This window comes from Hyperolius riggenbachi, chromosome 8, assembly GCF_040937935.1.
Source record: "Hyperolius riggenbachi isolate aHypRig1 chromosome 8, aHypRig1.pri, whole genome shotgun sequence".
Classification (NCBI taxonomy): Eukaryota; Metazoa; Chordata; class Amphibia; order Anura; family Hyperoliidae; genus Hyperolius; species Hyperolius riggenbachi.
In genome coordinates, this window is record NC_090653.1 from 63,675,095 (window position 1) to 63,696,180 (window position 21,086).

Below are 21,086 nucleotides of genomic sequence, written 5' to 3' on the forward strand. Positions count from 1 at the left end.
CACATTTTGTCACATTACTGCCACAAACATGCATCAATTTTATTGGAATTCCACGTGAAAGACCAATACAAAGTGGTGTACATGTGAGAAGTGGATGGAAAATCATACATCATTCCAAACATTTTTTACAAATAAATAACTGCAAAGTGGGGTGTGCGTAATTATTCAGCCCCCCTGAGTCAATACTTTGTAAAACCACCTTTTGCTGCAATTACAGCTGCCAGTCTTTTAGGGCTCGTTCCCACTATCGCGAATCTGCATGCGTCCAACGCATGCAGATCCGCACATGTAATGCAAGTGGATGGGCCTGTTTCCACTGTAGCGTTGTTGAGGTGCGTTTTTTTCAGCGTGAAAAAAACGCACAAAAGAGCCAACGATTTCGCCTGCGTCGGGAATCCGTGCGAATCGCCGCTAATGTATTTAATAGTAAAAACGCATGCGTTTGTTACATGCGTTTTTACCCGCGATTTCGCGTGCGATTTCGCACCTTTTTCTATTTTATTTAGCCCTGGCAGTGTCATGGTTAATTTCGCATGGCACCCTGCCATGCGAAATCGCAGGCGAAATCGCGGGTAAAAACGCATGTGGAAACGCATCCGCATGCGTTTTTACAAGCGTCGGAATGCGGCCGAAATCGCGTCGCAACAGTGGAAACAAGCCCTTAGGGTATGTCTCTACCAGCTTTGCACATCTAGAGACTGAAATCCTTGCCCATTCTTCTTTGCAAAACAGCTCCACCTCAGTCAGATTAGATGGACAGCGTTTGTGAACAGCAGTTTTCAGATCTTGTCACAGATTCTCGATTGGATTTAGATCTGGACTTTGACTGGGCCATTCTAATACATAGATATGTTTTGTTTTAAACCATTCCATTGTTGCCCTGGCTTTATGTTTAGGGTCGTTGTCCTGCTGGAAGGTGAACCTCCTCCCCATTCTCAAGTCTTTTGCAGACTCCAAGAGGTTTTCTTCCAAGTTTGCCCTGTATTTGGCTCCATCCATCTTCCCATCAAATCTGACCAGCTTCCCTGCCCCTGCTGAAGAGATGCACCCCCCGAGCATGATGCTGCCCCCACCATATTTGACAGTGTGGGGATGGTGTGTTCAGAGTGATGTGCAGTGTTAGTTTTCTGCCACACATAGCGTTTTGCATTTTGGCAAAAAAAGTTCCATTTTGGTCTCATCTGACCAGAGCACCTTCTTCCACATGGTTGCTTTGTTCCCCACATGGCTTGTGTCAAACTGCAAATGGGACTTCTTATGCTTTCTGTTAACAATGCCTTTAGGCTCATACACACATCAGACCATAGTCTTTGGAAAATGAAAGATCACAGACCAATTTTACCCCCTTCCATGTAGTATGAGGGCCATACCTACACAGTCTATTCTATGGAGCTGAACTCCTCATCAGACAGAAATCTTTGCAAGATGCTGCACACAAAGATGCTGTAGACATTCAAAAGATCAGTATCTGCAACAGATCTGTTCCTGCAAAAGATCCGTTCCTGCAAAATGCATGCATAGTCTATGATATCTGCAGATTATCATACACACCTTGTTTAACAGACATTCATCTGCAGATCAGATCCACCAGAATGGATTTTCAGATCTGAAGATAATTGTCTGATCTGCAGATGAATGTCAGTTAAATCATGTGTGTATGATGATCTGCAGATCTCATAGACTATGAATGCAATTGGCAGGAACGGATCTTTGGCAGGAACAGATCTTTTGCAGATACTGACCTTTTGTGTCTGTACAGCATCTGTGTGTGCAGCATCTTGCAAAGATTTTTTTCTGATGGGGAGTTCAGCTCCATAGAAAAGACTGTGAAGGTATGGCTCTCATACTACATGAAGGGTGGTAAGATTGGTCTGTGATCTTTCATTTTCCAAAGACTATAGTCTGAAGTGTGTATGAGCCTTTTCTTCTTGCCACTCTTCCATAAAGGTCAACTTTGTACAGTGCATGACTAATAGTTGTCCTATGGACAGAGTCTCCCACCTGAGCTGTAGATCTCTGCAGCTCGTCCTGAGTCACCATGGGCCTCTTGACTGCATTTCTGATCAGCGCTCTCCTTGTTCGGCCTGTGAGTTTAGGTGGATGGCCTTGTCTTGGTAGGTTTACAGTTGTGCCATACTCCTTCCATTTCTGAATGATCGCTTGAACAGTGCTCCGTGGGATGTTCAAGGCTTTGGAAAACTTTTTGTAGCCTAAGCCTGCTTTAAATTTCTCAATAACTTGATCCCTGACCTGTCTTGTGTGTTCTTTGGACTTCACGGTGTTGTTGCTCCCAATATTCTCTTAGACAACCTCTGAGGCCCTCACAGAGCAGCTGTATTTGTACTGACATTAGATTTCACACAGGTGCACTCTATTTAGTCATTAGCACTCATCAGGCAATGTCTATGGGCAACTGACTGCACTCAGATCAAAGGGGGCCGAATAATTACGCACACCCCACTTTGCAGTTATTTATTTGTAAAAAATGTTTGGAATCATGTATGATTTTCGTTCCACTTCTCACGTGTGCACCACTTTGTATTGGTCTTTCATGTGGAATTCCAATAAAATTGATTCATGTTTGTGGCAGTAATGTGACAAAATGTGGAAAACTTCAAGGGGGCCGAATACTTTTTCAAGCCACCGTAAATCGCATAGGCGTTTTGTATGTGTTTTTTTTAAGCGTGTTATGCAAATCACTAGGAGGTCAACAGGAAGCAGAAATACATCATCAAACTTGTTTTTTTTTTTCAAAAAATGCATAAAAGAAGCCTACAAAATGCATAAAAACCGCACTTAAACACAATAACTCTGCGTCACCAATGACTTTCATTATGTGCGTTTTAAAAAATGCACATTGCAGAACGCAAACATATGCGTTTTTTTATGCAGCCCATTGACTTGCATTATGTGCGTTTTCGCTACGTTCTCCGCATTGCTAGTGTTTCTGCCTAGTGTGTTCCTACCCAGATTCCAGCAGGGAATCTAATGAAAATTGATCGTACAGCAGAGTTGCACAGTGCGATGCAATGTAGCGCTATAGGCCATCCATCTGCCAATGCCCTTGCCCTGTCCCCGATTGTTTTACATTTTCCATCCTGTCTGATCGATTCTTTCTACCGATTTTTACTTTAAATGGTTTAAAAATTGATCTGACATTTTGGGGATTCGATTCCCAGCAGATGAATTGAATCTGCAAGAAATCGAATGGGAATATCGATGAGTGTATGGCCACCTTTAGGCTCCTTTCACATTGCACATAAAAACATTCCAGGCAGCGATGCAAGAAAACGCGGTAAGTGTGAAAGGGGCCATAGAGAAAGTCTACACAAAGGACGCATTATCTGAGGACTCCCCATTACAAATGGGATATGTCAATAATGTCCTCTCATCTTCGTAATAGTAATACAAACTCTTGCATTATTCACGGGTCATAAACAACTCGCAAACAGTTAACCCCACTAAACATATACTGCATTGATTAAGGCTGCTTTCACAGTGAGACGTTACAGGCGCACGTTAGAGCAACCTGTAACGCAGCCCACCGCACAGCAATGAAAAATCAATGGGCTGTTCACAGTGCCCACGTTGCGTTACAGTGTAACGCTGGACGTTCAAAGAAAGTGCTGCATGCTGTGCGTTATACGCGGCTAAGCCGCTTTAGACTGTTTGCACATGCTCAGTAATGTTGGAGGAGGAGGTCTCCCCTCCTCCTCCGCGGCCAGCCACATGGCTAATTAATATTCACTGCACTCAGTGACGTGCAGTGTTTACTTCCTGGAGCGGCCGCTCTGTGTGGCGATTGGCCGGTGGGACCACGTGATGCGGATCACGTGGTCTCCGCATCCCATAGCATAAAAAAGGCGCACCAAGAGCTGCATAACGCGGCTCTTGGTAGCGTCCTCCTACAACACCACCAGGCGTTGCGTTAGGGGCACGCTATGCGACCTATAACGTCCTCTAAAACGCAACGTCCTGGTGGGAAAGAGGCCTAAAGGACAACTGTAGCTAGAGGTATGTGGAGGCTGCTATATTTATATCCTTTTAAGAAATACCAGTAGCCTGGCAGCCCTGCTGATCCACTGCCTCTAATACTTTGAGCCATAGACCTTGAACAAGCATGCAGCAGATCAGGCGTTTCTGATATTATTGTCAGATCTTACAAGATTAGTTGCATACTTGTTTTTTGGTGTGATTCAGACACTACTGCAGCCAAATAGACCAGCAGGGCTGCCAACTGGTATTGTTTAAAAGGAGATAAATATGGCAGCCTCCATATTCTTCAATTTCTTCTCACTTCAGGCCTGGAACCCACTACAAATCGCTATCGAAATCACTAGTGTTTTTCATGAGCGTTTTGTAAGCGATTTCATGAGCGTTTTCTGGCGATTTCGGTAGCGATTTTAAAAAGTGTGAGCTTTTTGCCAGCGATTGTGTAGCAATTTGCAATTAGCGTTTTTAATACTGATTGGTCCTTTCAATTAATTTTTTTTTTTTTACAGCGTGCAGTAATTTAAAAAGGCTAGCAAAATCGCTGCTGCCTCCCCCGTCCTCACTCACTGTCAGACTCCTCACACAGCACAACAAGCTGCTTTTCCCCAATGATGACCTCTTCACCTCGCTCTCCTCTCGCTTCTCCTCCTACCCTGACTGCATGCTGTTAGTGTAAACACACAGTACAAACATGCTGCCCCTGTAATCTCCGCGCCTGATGCAAATGTTTCACCTTGCTTCATGAGAGAACCAGTCCTGACCTTACCCCAGAGCTAGAATCCAGGGATTGTGAAGAAGCAAGTATTGACCATGCAGAGGATATATAGGACAATAACTATTTGCACTTATTTAAAGACATCTAAACAAAATCTGAAGTAAATGTCACACAACAGACCTTTTCACACACATGGAGAAATCAGGAATGTTACTAAGGTCTCAGGCCTATGAGAAGTAAAATTATAGGGTTTCACAGAGCTGTAGGGTAAGCGACCCCCATCACCTTCCACTCTGACTATATGTTTAGCTGAACTAGTTATTCACATAAAATGAATAGAATTGAGAATCAAACTTGAAAAGTGCCAATAAATCATCCTACAGTGTTCAACCATTGGGGTAAAAAACTGAAAATTGTGTTGTGATGGTGCACGACCCCTGTACTCTCCGCTACATTTACACCCTCTGGTATAACAAAAGGACCACTATTGGGAAAATTGTAAAATTTAAAATACATACAAATAAGAACTATGTTTCTTCCAGAGTAAAATGAGCCATAAATTACTTCTCTGCTAGGTTGCACATTTTACTCCAGGAGAAATTGACTTTTTATTAATGTATTTTCATGTATTTTGAGATTTTATTTTTTTTTTTATTTTTTTTGGCGATAGTCATGCTTTAAAGGACTGTGGGGGTAACAGGGTCTCCCTTAAACTTCCCCCACCATGCAGAGTACCATAGGGAGCAGTGTAACATTTACCTGTCCCAGCAGAGTGTTGGGTTTCCATGTTGTCCTTTTAGCTGCAAGTTCTATGCTGCCACCCTTTGGCTCTTGGTGCATGTCACGTGATCAGAAGCCGCATATGCAGCATAGACTGTGCGGCTTTCAGGGAGGAAGGGGAGATCCAACACAGCGCTGGAGCAGGGAAATATTACACTGCAATATTCTCTGACGTTGCCCATGAATTACTACATTTTAGGAGTGTGAAAAGGATTTCATTTTAAACTCTGTAAAACATGTATGACTAACATCTAATAGAGCAGGCTTTCTCAAGGAGGGTTCCCTGAATACTCTGAAGGGGTTGCTTGGCATTTTTTACCATCGCGGGGGAAGTGTAACAGAGCGCTTTATAATAAGGGGTACTGTAAAAAGAAACACTAAATTGAGGGTCAAAATAACAATGAGCACATTAATAAAAAGCACTATAAGGAGACAGAATAAAGAGTCTCCACGATTCAAAAATTGTTTGCTGGGTTCCTTAAGATCCACAAATTATTGGCAGGGTTCCTCCAGGGTAAAAAGGTTGAGAAAGGCTGCAATAGAGCACTATCTATGGATGCATGTATGCGTCCAGGACAGAGCTGGGACAAGGTCCTTCAGCACCCAAGGCTGAGACACCAAAGTGCGTCCCTCCATCCCTCCCACCCCAGCCGTCACACACTGATTGCTACTAGACTAAGAGGCGCCCCAGGGCCCCCAACCTCCCCAAAACCTTAATCTCTAGTTATCTGACTTGCAGTCACTGCCATGTATCCCTTTTTCCTATTTCTTTCTGCTTCAAACACAATTGGGAATGACAACTGAATGAATTGTGCTCCCCCTCCTACACTGCGCCCTGAGGCTGGAGCCTCTCCAGCCTCTGCCTCGGCCCGGCCCTGGTCCAGGATATCGGCGGTGACTATTCATCTTGATCTTTGTTCAGATTGCGGACTGGTATCTTTGAGGGTCCATATTGGATTTGTATGTATACTGTGTGCCTCTGAGGAAGCGGCGGTTGGCCGTGAAACACGTGTCAGGCAGTCCTTGTTGTGATTTGAGTATCCGAATCTGAGTTTCGTATGCCTGTCCTGTAATCTGAAAGAGCTTTCTCACAGACAAGAATAAAAGACTGAATTGTTCATTTAAAGCCCTATGTTTCTGTTCTGGAATTTGTGCAATAACTTTGGGGTGGAACATTATTATCTGTTTTATATTGTTATTTGCAAGGCTGCAATAGAGCATTAGCCCTTTTCAAACTTGCTATAGTGAACCTCTCATATTGCAGCAGCACAGTGGTTAGTCATGTATGTATAAACAGCTGATAGAGCAGCATTTGTGAGATACTGGAAATCCACTTACTGTATGTACCTTCTATCGCTGACCTGATTAGAGAAACAGACACACAATACTCAGTAATGGAACCAAACCAATAATGGACACACAGGCCGCACAATACCTGAATAAAGAGGCATCAGCACTCAGCAGATATCCACTAGGCTAATTGGCTAGAGACTGGTAAAATGACTCCTAATATAGTGAACAGACAGGGGCGTAGCAATAGGGGTTGCAGAGGTTGCGACCGCATCGGGGCCCGTGGGCCAGAGGGGCCCCAAAGGGCCCTCCCTCAACTACAGTATTAGCTCTCTATTGGTCCTGTGCTCATAATAGTCATTTCTATAGATACTTTGAATAGTACTAATCATTAACAAACTGTTCCCCATCCCCTTCTTGCACCTCTGACACTGTAGTTGCCATTGGCAGGTTTTGGTGCGTCGTATAAATTGTTCTGTATAGAGTGCTTGAGGGGCCCCATGTAAAACTTGCATCAGGGCCCACAGCTTCTTAGCTACGCCACTGGGAACAGAGGCAACATTACGTCTATCCCGCCTCTAACATAGGACTGCCAGGTGATCAGAGAAGATCAGCAGTAAAGAAACGTTTGATGGAAGAACTTGGTTTGATCTTCTGAGTATATGCTTGATATTCCAACCTGATGCTCATCGTTAGAGGTTGTATGGGTAAGAACTAAGGCACATTTCAATACATGAAAACTCTAATATCCTGTCCTGATATATAAACAGAAGGTACTGCTGCAGTGCTGCTACTTTCTGATATATCACTCGATTCCTAAGTTCTGATCTGAGGATTGAATACACAGCAGCCTCTTTTATGCGCATTGTACAATTCAATAAAATAACGTTTGATAATGATCGTTGAACACTTAATCTAATACTTGTGATGTATTGTTGCCTACAACAAATGTAAGTATAGTAAAGCTAGCAGATTTGGCCATCAGATAGATCTCTTGAATCTGATCAGAGAGGGATCTAGTGCTGCCATTGTAGTGCACACCGATTCCAACAGATTTTTAGCATGAAATCTACTTGAAATCTGTCCAGCTGTCCAGCTGCCTCCGACTGCTAGGCCTGGGACTCCCCCATATAATGTCCCCCCATCCTTTCCCAGTACGTGTTGCAAAGCTCACCTGTCCACTGGTGCACCCCCTTCCTGTGTCTTCTCTACATTGCTGCTGAGAGCGCCTGTAATCTGTGACCTGGTGGCTCGTGCCCGGTGGCCGCAATGGAAAGAAGACAAGGGACACTGTTGGAGCGTGCCAGCTGACAGGTGAGCTTAAACCGGCATAAAACCCAACATCTCTTCTTTGCTCTAAAAAATTATTTACAGCATATTATATACAACCAGCATTTTTTTTTTTACTAGACCAGCATTCAAAGGGTTACACACAGGGCTGGAAAGTTCAGTGCAGAGAAATGTGGACCCATCCGAAGTGGAGATAATGATATCTTGTGTTTAATTGAATGCATCAAGTGAGGAATGTGACACATTCTCTGACTGTGCAGGAGCTCCTGGACACAGACAGAGACTCAAAGCATTTCTTGCCTTCGCTACCTAATGAATAAAATCAGTTATTAACCTCCTTAGCGGTAACCCCGTGTGTGACACGGGGTAAGCCGCCGGAGGGTGCCGCTCAGGCCCTGCTGGGCTGATTTACATAATTTTTTTTTTCAAACACGCAGCTAGCACGCAGTGAAAAAAACTATCCCGCGGCCACGCAGCCGCGGTAATTACACTGCCAGGGGGGTTAATAAAGTGCAAAGTCAGCCAGGGTTGCTCGTAAACTACGCCAGTGCGAATCTTCGTGTCGTAGTCCGCAACTACACAATGTAGTTCATAGACGAAGTTTAAAAGCATCGCGTACGTATTTCCGCGTAGTCGTAGTACCGCTATGTGAAGCTTCGCCCGCTACGCGTAGTTGACGTATGTATTACGAAGTCAACTATGCGTGCGGTAACTGCTTCTATACGGATCATTGCGCATGTGCAGAAATATTATTGCCCTTCTATACGTATACAATTCCGCATTGGAAGGTTGAATGTACGTATATATTAGTTCACCCATGCGCATAGTTAGCAGATTATTGCGGAAATTTTTCCGCATAAGGGCATAAGCGTCCGCATAAACTACACTTCGCACTATGCGAAACTTCTATATTTTAACGCGTAGCCTACGAAATGCAAACATAGCGAAGTTTCTAAATTTCGTAGCCGTAGTTTGCAAAGCATAATTGCGTAGAACTACGCGTAGTTCCAGCGTAGCAAAGTTGGCTGACTACAACCATGCCTAAAGTCAGCTCACAAAGCAAAAAAAATGTACTTTTGGGAACGTATAATTTCTTAATGAATAATAATACTTATGCAGAAATGCAAACATGATAACTGTATGGCATATAAAAGGTAGGAAAACATGTTTTTATTGAATAATATGTCAGGGTTTTATACCGCTTTAAAGCTCCTCTACAACACTCACCATGGGCCCGGGGTACACATTACACTTGAGGGGTACACATTACACATGAGGGAGAGACAGGCCAGGGGGGCCATCCAGTCGGTCATTCATCTGCAAACTGAACAAGACAAGACTTGTAGGCGGCGCCCAAAGAATATCTTAGCTTAAAATCATAAGGTATAGAAATAATGAATTCTTACCTCTATCAATGAACAAACCATTTACAGTAGGTAGGATATATTTTTAATGATGCACAAAAAGACAACAAGTTTCACGGGTACTGAATGCAGTATTTCCGTTCGTTAGTACCAAAATGATTGTGAAGCTATTGTAATTATATTTAAACAACTTCTTTTTCCATTGCTTGTAGTCCAGTTTTAAAGATAACTGAATAATTTTCTCTATCTCTGAAAAACTTGTGGCAGCGCGGTGAGTTAGAGAATCCCAGCCAGGGCACTATCTGCATGGAGTTTGTATGTTCTCCATGTGTTTGCATGGGTTTTCTCTGGGTACTCTGGTTTCCCCCCACCTCCCAAAAACGTATAGATAAGTTAATAGGCTTCCCTTGAAGTTATAGTTCTATCGAAGTATGGACAGATCGACAATGAGGCAGATCTCCCTCTAGTCAAATCTGACTGAAGAGTGATCTGTTGCCTGCCCATACACTACAGACCGACTGCCTTTGATTTCAGCAATCTATCCGGAATCGGCCTAGTGACACTGTCTCCTCCACAATAAGGGGGGAGAGCGGCTGGTGGTCCGTAACATACATCAGGTGTCGCAATATTCAATGCTGTGCGGGTGCGCGGTGGTGCGCACCCGTTCAAGCACTTTCAACTGAGATTTTTCAGCATGCCCGATTGATGCATTTGACCGATTTTAACCCAGAATTGGTCAAATCATTGATCGGCCCATACATGTTGCAGCATCGCTTTGCATCCAATTGGATAAAATTATTGGATCGAATGGTCAATTGGCCCTCAACATCGCAAGATATATGGCCACCATGAGGGTACGTTTCCGCTTGTGCGGCGCGATTTGCTCGCGGAAAACGCGTCACGAATCCGCATACGGTTGCGGATTCGTTGACGTCTCCAAGCAGATTTTCATGGTGAATCGTTCGCGATTTTAACAACGCGATTTTAACCATGTCAATGCCGGCAAGCATTGACTTGGGTTTTTTAACGAAATCGCACGTGGAAACGCCGGGAAAACCGCAAGACTCAAGTTACATGACCGACGATTCGCCTGCGGGTGTGCAGCGTGAGAATTCTGACGGCTCTGCTGTGCAGATTTTTTCTGCATAGCGAGACGCACAGAATTCCTGACAAGTGGAAACGGCGCCATGCACTTGTATTGTTTGAGCGAATCTGCATGCAGGAAACGCATGCAGATTCGCTCTAGTGGAAACGAGCCCTAAGACTTTTAGCACCCACTTCTCATACACTTTGCACCTACTACTTATCAGAGAGGTATGAGATTGTTGTTGGTACTGAGTGAATATGGCCAATGTCATTTCACCATCATTTTTGCACAGATGAGAAATATTTGCAAAAATATGTGGGCAAGAGGAAATTTACTTTTGTCAAATGTATAGTCTATGGACATAAGAAAACACTTTTATGGGCATGCATGCAAAAACATTTTCACCAAACTCATTGAAATTATTTGCAATCACACAAAAAAAAAAAACAATTTCAAGAATGATGTGTCTCATCTCATGCAAAAATCTATTACATCCTCTGCACAAATATACTGAGTTTCACTAATATCGATACAAAAATGCCTTTGGGGGAAATCTGAGCTCATCTCTTGTTGTTAGCTGATTTGAGCTGATAGGCAGGGCCGGATTTACCATAAGGCACTGTAGGCACGTGCCTACAGGCTCCTGATGATAGAAAGGCGGGGCACTCTGTTCCTCGAATGCCTCCCTCCTGCCTTATCTATGCAACTTAATACTGCAGGTACCTCTGGCTACCCAATACTAAGAGGCACCTGTAGCTACCTATGACGGGTAAGGGAAGTAAGGGAGAAGTGATAGATGGGACAGCTAGCACAATTGTGGTGCGGTACGGCGAGGGTTTGTAGATTCATGGAGGACGGAGTCTAGGGTGCCAGGACATCTGTGCCTATAGGCTCCTGTAATGTAAATCCGGGCCTGCTGATAGGTAAGCAATCTGTACACCACTCCCAATAGTGATGGTCATATCTAGAAAAACTCATGGAGAAGCATGTAATCAGTTTGGTCAGGTGACAAATATGTAAGTCTCTGATTTGCTAGTCCAATAGAGTAACCAAGCAGCTCAGGGTGACCCAAACCACTAGGAATGTATAGGGGGATAAAAGAGACTGAAAAGCCCTCCTACTAATAAGCAATGCTTGGTGGAATTTGCCTTCTTAAAACAGAAGGAAATTTGCAATAATTCAGCTATAAGTGAACATTTGTGGTTACCCACAATGCCCTGCTACTGAATATGCAAATTACCCATGAGCTGTTTGGTTACTCTGTTGTACTGGTCCAAGCCCTATCCCATACAGCCATATCAATCCCTGCCATACACTGAGGAGGACCAAAAGTCTGAAACAGGCTGTCTACATGTGGGTTTGATATGGCTGTGTAATATTTAAAGCTATAGGCTTGCTATACACCAGTGGTTCTGGATGCTTGCCTTGCTTACAGGGGCGAAAAGGGATAATTTGCATATTCAGTAGTGGTGCATTGTGGGTAACCACAAATGTTCACTTATAGCTGAATTATTGCAAATTTCCTTCTTTTTTAAAGTGGAATATAAACCTGCATTTCATCTTTACTCTAAAACATTATTTACAGCATACAATATGCAGCAGCATTTTTTTTTACTAGTCCAGCATTTGAAGGGTTACACACAGAGCTTGAAAGTTGAGTGCAGTGAATTGCAGACGCATCCAAACTTTAGATACTGTTATCTTGTGTTTACTTAAATGTATCAAGTGAGGAATGTGACACATTCTCTGACTGTGGAGAATCTGCTGAAGACAGAGAGACACAAAGCATGTCTGCCTGCAGTACGGCAATGAATAAAACCAGTTATTAATAAAATGCAAAGTCAGCTCACAAAGCAAAAAACTGTACTTTTGGAAACCTATAATTTCTAAATGAATAATAATACTTATGCACAAATGCAAATATGATAACCTTATGGCATATAAGAAGTAGGAAAACATGTTTTTATTTAATATTATGTCAGGGTTTTAAACTGCTTTAAGAAGGCAAATTTCACCAAGTCTCTGATTTGCTAGACATGATTATGTGGTAAAGCAGGATGTGACCACAGCAAATCAGAGCTTTGCAACTCTATCAGCTGATCAAACACAGCACGTGCTTCTCCATGAGTTCTCCAAGACATGGCCAACAATCACTACTACCAAACCATAATCAATAGGCAACATAGGAAGAAAAGAGCTTTCGGATGTGCTCTGATTTCCCCTATTTATTTCCCTATTTATAATAACTATGAAACTCTGACTGGTCCACAGTGACATAACAAAGTGAATAAAAAGTAATAAATGAAGTCTTCCAAGCACAAATTCTAACAGCACCACAAAACAAAAGTTACAAAATAACAACGCTCTTCCACCAAACAACCCACTCATGAGTGGATCACTAACCAAGTGTGCATGCCTCCACTGTGGATGCTCCAATAGCACCTACATATCCTGCAATGGTAGAACATCTTTCACAAGTCCAGTCCAGCAGGACTGTCAGGCAACTGGGATTGTTAAAAGTGGACCTGAACTCAGAACTCCTTTCTGCGCTAAAAGATACACAACAGCATAATCATTTCTTTGTTACAGGTGATCCAAATCATAAAATAATTCTGCATTGTTTCTACGTCCTGATTCATGGAAGCAGACATATTGTTAACATCCTGTGCTTTCGAATGAGCTTATCTGCCATCTCTGCCATGGCAGTCATATGACACAGGGAAGAGATCAAATTACAGCTTGTGACTAGACACAAATGAGTGGGAATTAGACAGGCTAAACTCTCTACATACATACAGGGTGCATTTCTTTATGCAAGAATTCAGGTGTACTTTAGGAAATAAACATGGGTGCCACCATACCCCTCTCAGTGCAGGTATCCTTTAAGAAGATCTACAACCAGATGGTTACCGAAATAACAATTGCATGCACCATTGTGAAGAAAGACATTTTTTATTTAGTTTTAATAATTCAAGATTAGTTTTGCAAGTTTAGCAGGAAGAACCCCATTGTTTTAATAGTCAAAGATCAACATGTAAATTGAGTCCTATCATCGACCATCATCCATTGTTCTTCTGTATAAACTGGCAGAAGGTCACACTACTTACTATGCAATATTCGTAGATTTTTAAGGGAACCCGTAGTGAGAGGCATATGGAGGCTGACATGTTTATTTCATTTTAAATAGTGCACATTGCCTGGCTGCCCTGCTGATCCTCTGCCTCTAATACTTTTATCTATAGACCCCGAACAAGCATGCAGATCAGATGTCTATGACAAATCTGACAAGATTAGCTGCATGCTTGTTTCAGGTGTGTGAATTATACCCTACTGTCCAGAAAGATCAGCAGAACTGCCGGGCAACTGGTATTGTTTAAAACAAAATGAATATGGCAGCTTCCTTAGGTCTCACACATGGGGTTCCTTTTAAATGGACCTGAACTCAGAACTCCATCTCAGCTGAAAGATAAGCAACAGCATAATAACCTTTAGGGCCCGTTTCCACTAGAGCGAATCTGCATGCGTTTCCTGCATGCAGATTCGCATAGACAATACAAGTGGATGGGACTGTTTCCACTTGTCAGGATTTCTGAGCGTTTTTCTGTGCAGAAAAAATCTGCACGGCAGAGCTATCAGAATTCGCATACCGCATAACGCTATGCGAATCGCATACAATGTATTTAATAGGAAATTCGCATGCGGTTTTGGTATGCAAATTTTCATGCAAATTCGCATACGATTTTGCATAAAAACAATGGAAAAGTACACAGGCACTGCCATGGTTAAATTCGCATACATAGTCATCCATGTGAAATCGTATGCGAATTTGCATGAAAATTCGCATACCAAAACTGCATGCGAATTTTACTCGTGGCGGTTCCCACCGCACAAGTGGAAACAAGCCCTCAAAGAAAAACATTTCTTTGTTACAGCTGATACAGATCCTGCAATACATCTACACTGTTTCTACATCCTGCTTTCATGTAAGCAGACATACAGTATTGTTAACACCCAGTGCATACAAATGAGCTCTCTCTGCTATGGCAGTCAACTGACAATCAAATTACAGTTGTGATTTGTCACAAATAAGGGGGAATTAGACAGGCTAAACTCTCTCTAAATACATACAGAGTGCATTTCTCTCTTTTCCTACTGTCCAGTGGAAGAGTTCAGGTCCACTTTAAAGCTTTTAGAATAGGTATCTACTCTGCTCAACAGTGGCGTAACTAAGGAGCTTGGGGCCCCAGTGCAAGTTTTACATGGGGCCCCAAGCACTCTATTAATGTGGAGCCCCAAAACCTACCAAGGACAGCTGTAGTGTCAGAGAGGTGTAATCAGAGTAAGTAAACAGTTTGAGAAGGATTACCATTATTTAATGTACATATAGAGGAGTTCATAATTAGCATAGCACCAATGAAAAGCTAATAAGATGGATGAAGGAGGGCCCCTCTGGCCCAAGGGCCCCGATGCGGTCGCTACCCCTGCACCCCCTATTGCTACGCCACTGCTGCTCAATATTTTGACAGCTGTGTGCCCTAATTCTGAGGTTGACATTTTTTCTATAGAAAATGACCAAGTTCACGTTTGCATCCACTAATTACAATGTTGCTGGGCTTTTTCATTTGCAGACCAGTAAATTCTAGTTAGAATGCATCCCTTTGTGACCCACCGGTTGCTGTCTGCAGCGTTCTCCATCCCCCCAGCCACCCCCAGGGGGGCTGCTAATAGCCACAGCTGGTTGCTTGCATACGCACTTCTGGGTTTCAGCTTCACAGTTGCCTAGTGGGGCGGATAACCTGAAACGTCTACCCTGACCAGCAGACCGGCTGATGCACTGTATGGAGGATGCTTAACCATCCCTCATTATTACTGCATTTTGCACATCATTAGTTCTCTTTGCACTGTGTATGTTAACCTGATTGGGAGCTGGCTGCCAAGGCAAAGTAAAAATGAAACATGTATGAATGGAACAGCGCCCCTAGTGGCCAGACATGGAGCCAGGCAGGACAGAAATGACCATACATTAGATCTTTCATCTGTAATAAAGAGTGACTTGAGTCATTTTTACTCTAAACCTATTTTCATTTTTAATATTGAATCTGGTTTGAAGAAGTACAACAGATTCTGGGTCTGGCTAGGTTGTGTTTTATAAATAAGGTTCAGTGTGAAAATAATTCTGTTTCTAAATCAGAAACAGAGATGGATTAAGGGCATATTGGGGCCCTATGAAAGGTAGTAGACTTGGGGCCCCTTGTGGTTCTTTTGGTAAGCTGGAGAGAGGTTAGGGAAGGTGGCTGGTGGGCCCCTTGATGCCCACTGGGCCCCAAGTACCTGTCTAGGTTGCCTGGTGCATGATCCGGCTCTGATCAGAAGCATGACATTTTCTGCTTGGTGGGTGATTTTTCTGGCCATCATTTGTGAAGGACACCCTGACATTGCTTTGGTCCGTGCAGCTGCCTATTCATTTCTGTGTTTGCTGTGCAGAGATTGGCAGCACACAACTCCCTGGAATACTGTGGAACTACAATTCCCAGGAGGCCCTTGTCACTGAGATTTCTAATTCCGAGAGTTGTTCGAAGAAAGCTGCCAGTTGCTGAAGGCTTTTTTCTCTTTTTTTTTAAACTGCTAATAGAGGGAGATTTGCAAATGTTAACATAGCTCCATCATTCCCCAGTGCTGTGCTGACCCTGCTAATAACAGATGATCTCTCTGCCCAGAGGAGCTGCCTGAGGGGGTGGATGAGAAAATGTCATTATCCAGTATTGCGGTCTTCAAGATTTGCTTCAGAGATGCGAAGGGAAAGGCGACTCTGTGCCATCCCCTTCTGTTTATTTCTGCATCTCTGCTTCTCTCTTTCTATTGCCCCCCCCCCCCCCCCTCTGTTTCTCTCCCTTTCTGCCCTTCCCCATATTCTGCCCCCTCCTCTGCTCTCTCTGCCCCCCCCCCCTCCATTTCTTTCTTTCATTCTCTACTCCCCCTTCCCAATATTCTGCCCCCCCCACACACACACACACCTTTTCACTGATTCCCTGCCCTCTCTTTCTCATCTGCCATTCCTCGTATTCTGCCCCTCCTTCCTCTACCTGCCCCCGCCCCTCCCTTCCATTCTCTACTCTCTCTCTCTCTCTCACTCTCTTTACTCTCTCTTTTTCTCTCTCCCCTTTCCACATCCTGCTCAATTCCACTCTCTCTTCCTCTCTTCCCTATAGTCTGCCCCCCTCCCACCATCATTGGCTCCTTACCTGCCCCCCCCCCCTCCCTCATCCCCCTCATTCCCTTCCTACCTCTCCTCCTTACTCACTTCACCCCCTAACCCCCCCCCCATCTCTCTTTTTCTCTCTATCCTCTCCACCCTCTCTACCCTTCCCACATTCTGCCCCCTCCACTCTCTCTTCCTCCCTTCCCCATATTCTGACCCTCCCCCTCTGCTCCCTACCTCCCCCCATTCCCTTTCTACATCTCCTTCTCTCACAATCCCCCCCCCCTCTCTCATACACTCTCTTCACTTCCTTCTGCCCTCTCTCTTTACACTTTTCCACAGTTCTGCCCCCCCCCCCCCTACCCCTTCCATTCCTGTCCTCCATTCCTCTTTACTTCTGTGCTCTTTCTCTCCCCCCCCCCCCCCCCCCTCTTCTTTCAACATCTCTATCTCTTTCTCTCTCTCTCTCTCTCTCTCTTCCCAGCCACCCTTCCTCTCCCAGACTTTCATTTCTCTTGTCTGATCTCCCCTATACTCCATCCTCATTTCTCTCCTTCTCTACCTCCTCCCCCCCCCCCCCCTCACCCCTTGCTCTCTTTCCAGTCATTCTTCCCTCATTTTACATCTCTCTTATCTTACTGTCTCAGGCTCTTCACCTCACCACCCCCCTCTCCAACGTCTATCTTTCTCTCTCTCTCTCTTTCATATCTACCTCCCTCTCTCTCTCTCTCTCTCTCTCTCTCTCCCTCTCTCTCTCTCTCTCTCTCATATCTGCCTCCCCCTCTCTTTCTCTCTCTCTCTCTCTCTCTCTCTCTCTTGCTTTCCTTCTCATCCTCTTTCCCTCACTTTAATTTCAGTAGTCTGATCTCTCATATGCTCCATCCTTATCCCTCTCTCTCCTCCACCTCTCCCTCCTCCTCTCCCTCCCCTTTCTTATCTCCCTCTCTCTTCTCTTGCTTTCCCTCTCTCAGACTTTAATTTCTCTAGTCTGATCTCTCCTATCCCTCCATCCTTATCCCTCTCCCTCCCTCCTCCATCTCTCCCTCCTCCTCTCCCTCCCCTCTCCTATCTCCCTCTCTCTTCCATTATCTACACTTTCAAAAAGTCTTTGAGAAACATACAAAATATTATATATCATACATCATAGTTAATTGCTACAGGATTGAAAACAGATAATTAAGCAGCTGTGGATTGCTATATTGATTTGAAGTAAATATATCCTATTAGCTCTGGTCAGCCTTGAGCATATTGAAGTCACTTGATCACTGCCACAGAGCAGTTGCACTTGCTAAGGCAATTCCGTTAATTCCATATCTCACTCATTTCGGTATAAGTGTACCATATATTCGCAAGAAACTGCAGACAGATGGGACAAGCAAATGACTGTCTGATAAGGATCTGCAAAGATGCTTATGCTGAACAAGGTCTATTAAACAGGTCAATAGTTAGGTGAAGTCTGTAGACATCAGGGTCTTAAAAGGATAACATGATGTTACATCTCTGCAGTTCTGTATCAATTGCATCAAACGTGATGTGATTTACATAAACAGAATGACAATAAAAACAGATACCTTACGTTTGTTGTTGACTTCTCACATTGTGCTTGTCACAGAATCTTGTAGTAATCTCCCCAGAGGAGGGGTTAAAGGCAGCATTGTCAGCTCATGACCATAGGATGATAGGTAACTTTATAATTTTCACAAGGTCTTCTTCAGGCCCAACTGAACTGAACAGGTTGCTCCACATCAGAACCTGCAGGAGAACCCCAAAAAGATTAAGGCTGGTCATTTGGCAACAGAGCAAAATTCAGTCCAGTTAACTCAATCCAGATGAGCTTGTAGCTGCAAGAGAGAGTTTAAAACCAACTTCAAGAAACTGGTGATATGGATCTAAACGAGAAGACAATTAGGTTTGGTTGGTGTAAAAGGTGATAAAAGGACCGTACAGGTGCTTTCCATCCAAAGCTTGACTTTTTAGCCCACATTTAGGGATCAGACAAAAGCAGATAATTTCTCAGGGTCGGATTTCAGTCCCAAGAAAGTGGTCAGGGGTCCAGTTTGGTCCTCAGAGGAAAATGGGCAATTGATGACAGAAGGAAGATGTGGTCCCTTGGTGGTCCTTGTGGGAGCTGACCAGAAGGTAAGTATCCAGGGAAGGAGGTAGGTCCAGGAAAGACGCTGCTCACATTTTGAGATTGGTCCTGAGATTGGGAAGGAGGGATGTTGCTTCTCCAGGCATGAAAGCAGGGTGTGCTGTTGTGCCTTTTTAGCTACTCTACTACATCAGGTCAGGAGCTGCACCGCTACATACACACTTAGAATACACAACACACGAGGGCGTCAGGGAGGAAGGAATGCAAACCAGAAGAACCAGGCAGGAGGTCAAAACCCCATCAGGGGGTCCTAAGAGAAGAAGCCAAGTCCCTTGTATAGGATAGCAGACAGAACCTCCTCATTCTTGCTTACCCTGCTTATGCTCTTCTATCACCAGAGGTTGCTTAAGGCAGGAAATATTCTATATGTTGTTGGAGGCACACATGATAATCCAGGTGACTGCAATACAGCCCCTCTCAGCTCATCCAGTATGAGGCTGGCAGAGGCACAGGAAGGTTCTGTCTCATCCTCAGTCCAGCAGATCAATGGTGACACCGGCTTCCAGGCAGCAGGTCCCCGAGAACAGAGTGATGTGTCGCGAGGAGGGGCCCCCCCAGCTCTTGCTGAGTGCCTCTGTAGACCCCAGAGATGTGTTAAGCTGTCAGGTCTCTGCAGCAGCGCACTGTTCCCCCTCGCTGTGCCTGTCCCTGGCAGACTGGATGTGGGGGAGTATGATCCACTTCATACATATGGAAGAGAGCAGGCGCACTCCCACCATCTGACTTAAAGCTGCAAGTCACAGCAGCACTAGACTAGCTGGGAAGACTGCGAAAGAGAGGAGGTCTAATGATCAGCGCCTGCCTAGCGATGCCTTATGCTGGAAACTCGCACAGCTAGCTTCAAAGTAAAGGCTAGATTGCTTTCCCATGCTAAATATAGACTCTTTCATCACTTTCCTGCTAATGGCTTTTCCTCCACTGACTATTATTTGAATATGCTAAAAGCATACAAGGCTACACTGGCTGCTGGAGCCACATATTGAAAAGGGCTGAATATAAACACTAATGGAGGAGTTTAAGAAGCGTCTGGTGTGTAGCTATGCATAGTCACTTAGTTATCCCAATCCAATCGTTACCAGTCATCAGAACGTCCTAAACTGGCTGCTGATTGGTTGTTAGGGATACTGTTCTGTGCTAAATACATCTGTGAGAAAGGTGTTTTTATTGAAGTGGAATTGTTGCCAAGGGCATTAAATCAGGTACCAAATGATGCTTATAAGTGAAAATTTGACATAGATAACAATGAACTGATTGGTTGATAAGGGCGGTGGTTCTGCCCTCCCCTCTATAATAACTGCTCCCCCTCCACTATATAATAATGAAGAACACAATACAAAGATTTGCAATGACCTCCAGCAACCAATCAGTGTACATTTCTAATTAAAAGCTGCTGTCTGGTTGGTTTATCCTTGGGCTGCCAGCTCACCGTGGCTTTTTATGCACTTAATGTTATTAAATTAGTCCCTAAGTAGGGAAGGAATTCTCTCTCCCTCTCTCTCCATCTCACCCTCCCCAGCCCGCTGTGTTCAGTTCTGGACTGCTGAATTCCTTCTCTTTGATGATTCACTGTCAGTTCAGCAATGCAGAGACTGTCCATCTCACTCTCCCCTCATTCTCTCTCTCCCTCTCTCATTAATAGCAAGCCAATACACAAATATATTCAAAAACAAAAAATCAATTCCTTCCTAAGACAAGCCACCAGGGGAGGGCTGGCCATGGGGGAAAGGGGGAGATTTCCCCCCAGGCTGCCTCTCATTTAATGATTTAGGGCTGGTACAGTGCCTGGTGCATTCATGTTTTTGTAGAAGGCAATGTGAAACACTAGGCTGGCTGAGGAAAATAAACACCCAATTACAGAGCAATTAGAGGGCAGGCAAGCTGGTAAATATACACAGCATGATGCAGAGCAGAGGTTTTTCTGCAGGGTCCATGGGAAAAAAATCTGTCTGGTCTCTCACCATTGTTAACTGCATGTGCACAGGTAAATAATTTATTGTCTAGGTTGAAAAGTTTTCGACATTCCCTAGACTCCAAAAGGCCTGCTTGCAGTCAGTCCCTACACTCCGGAAGGGCTGCTTTCAGGACTTGTGTGAGAGATGGAAACCCTTGCCGTTGTAACTCAAAATGTATTATGTGCCCCCCCCTCCCCCGGTGCCAGTGCATTTATACTTCACCTGTCACACTGTCCCTTGAGTGTCTTTGCTGTATTTCCCACA

General features: G+C 44.1%; 1 protein-coding gene across 30 annotated transcripts in view; it reads right to left on the bottom strand.

The window, feature by feature from the left end:
• The window catches only part of LOC137528845 (leucine-rich repeat and fibronectin type III domain-containing protein 1-like protein), a 688,143-nt gene that overhangs the window by 160,934 nt on the left and 506,123 nt on the right, over nt 1-21,086 (bottom strand). For 26 of the 30 annotated variants that reach the window (XM_068250501.1, XM_068250500.1, XM_068250499.1 and 23 more), the window contains one exon: nt 18,290-18,470. The exons of 2 other annotated variants lie outside the window; for them this stretch is intronic. The gene's annotated coding sequence lies outside the window, so the exon portion shown is untranslated. Of the gene's footprint in view, nt 1-18,289; nt 19,568-21,086 lie in introns of those variants that run through there. 2 more of the 30 variants (XM_068250490.1, XM_068250505.1) reach the window with 2 other exon arrangements.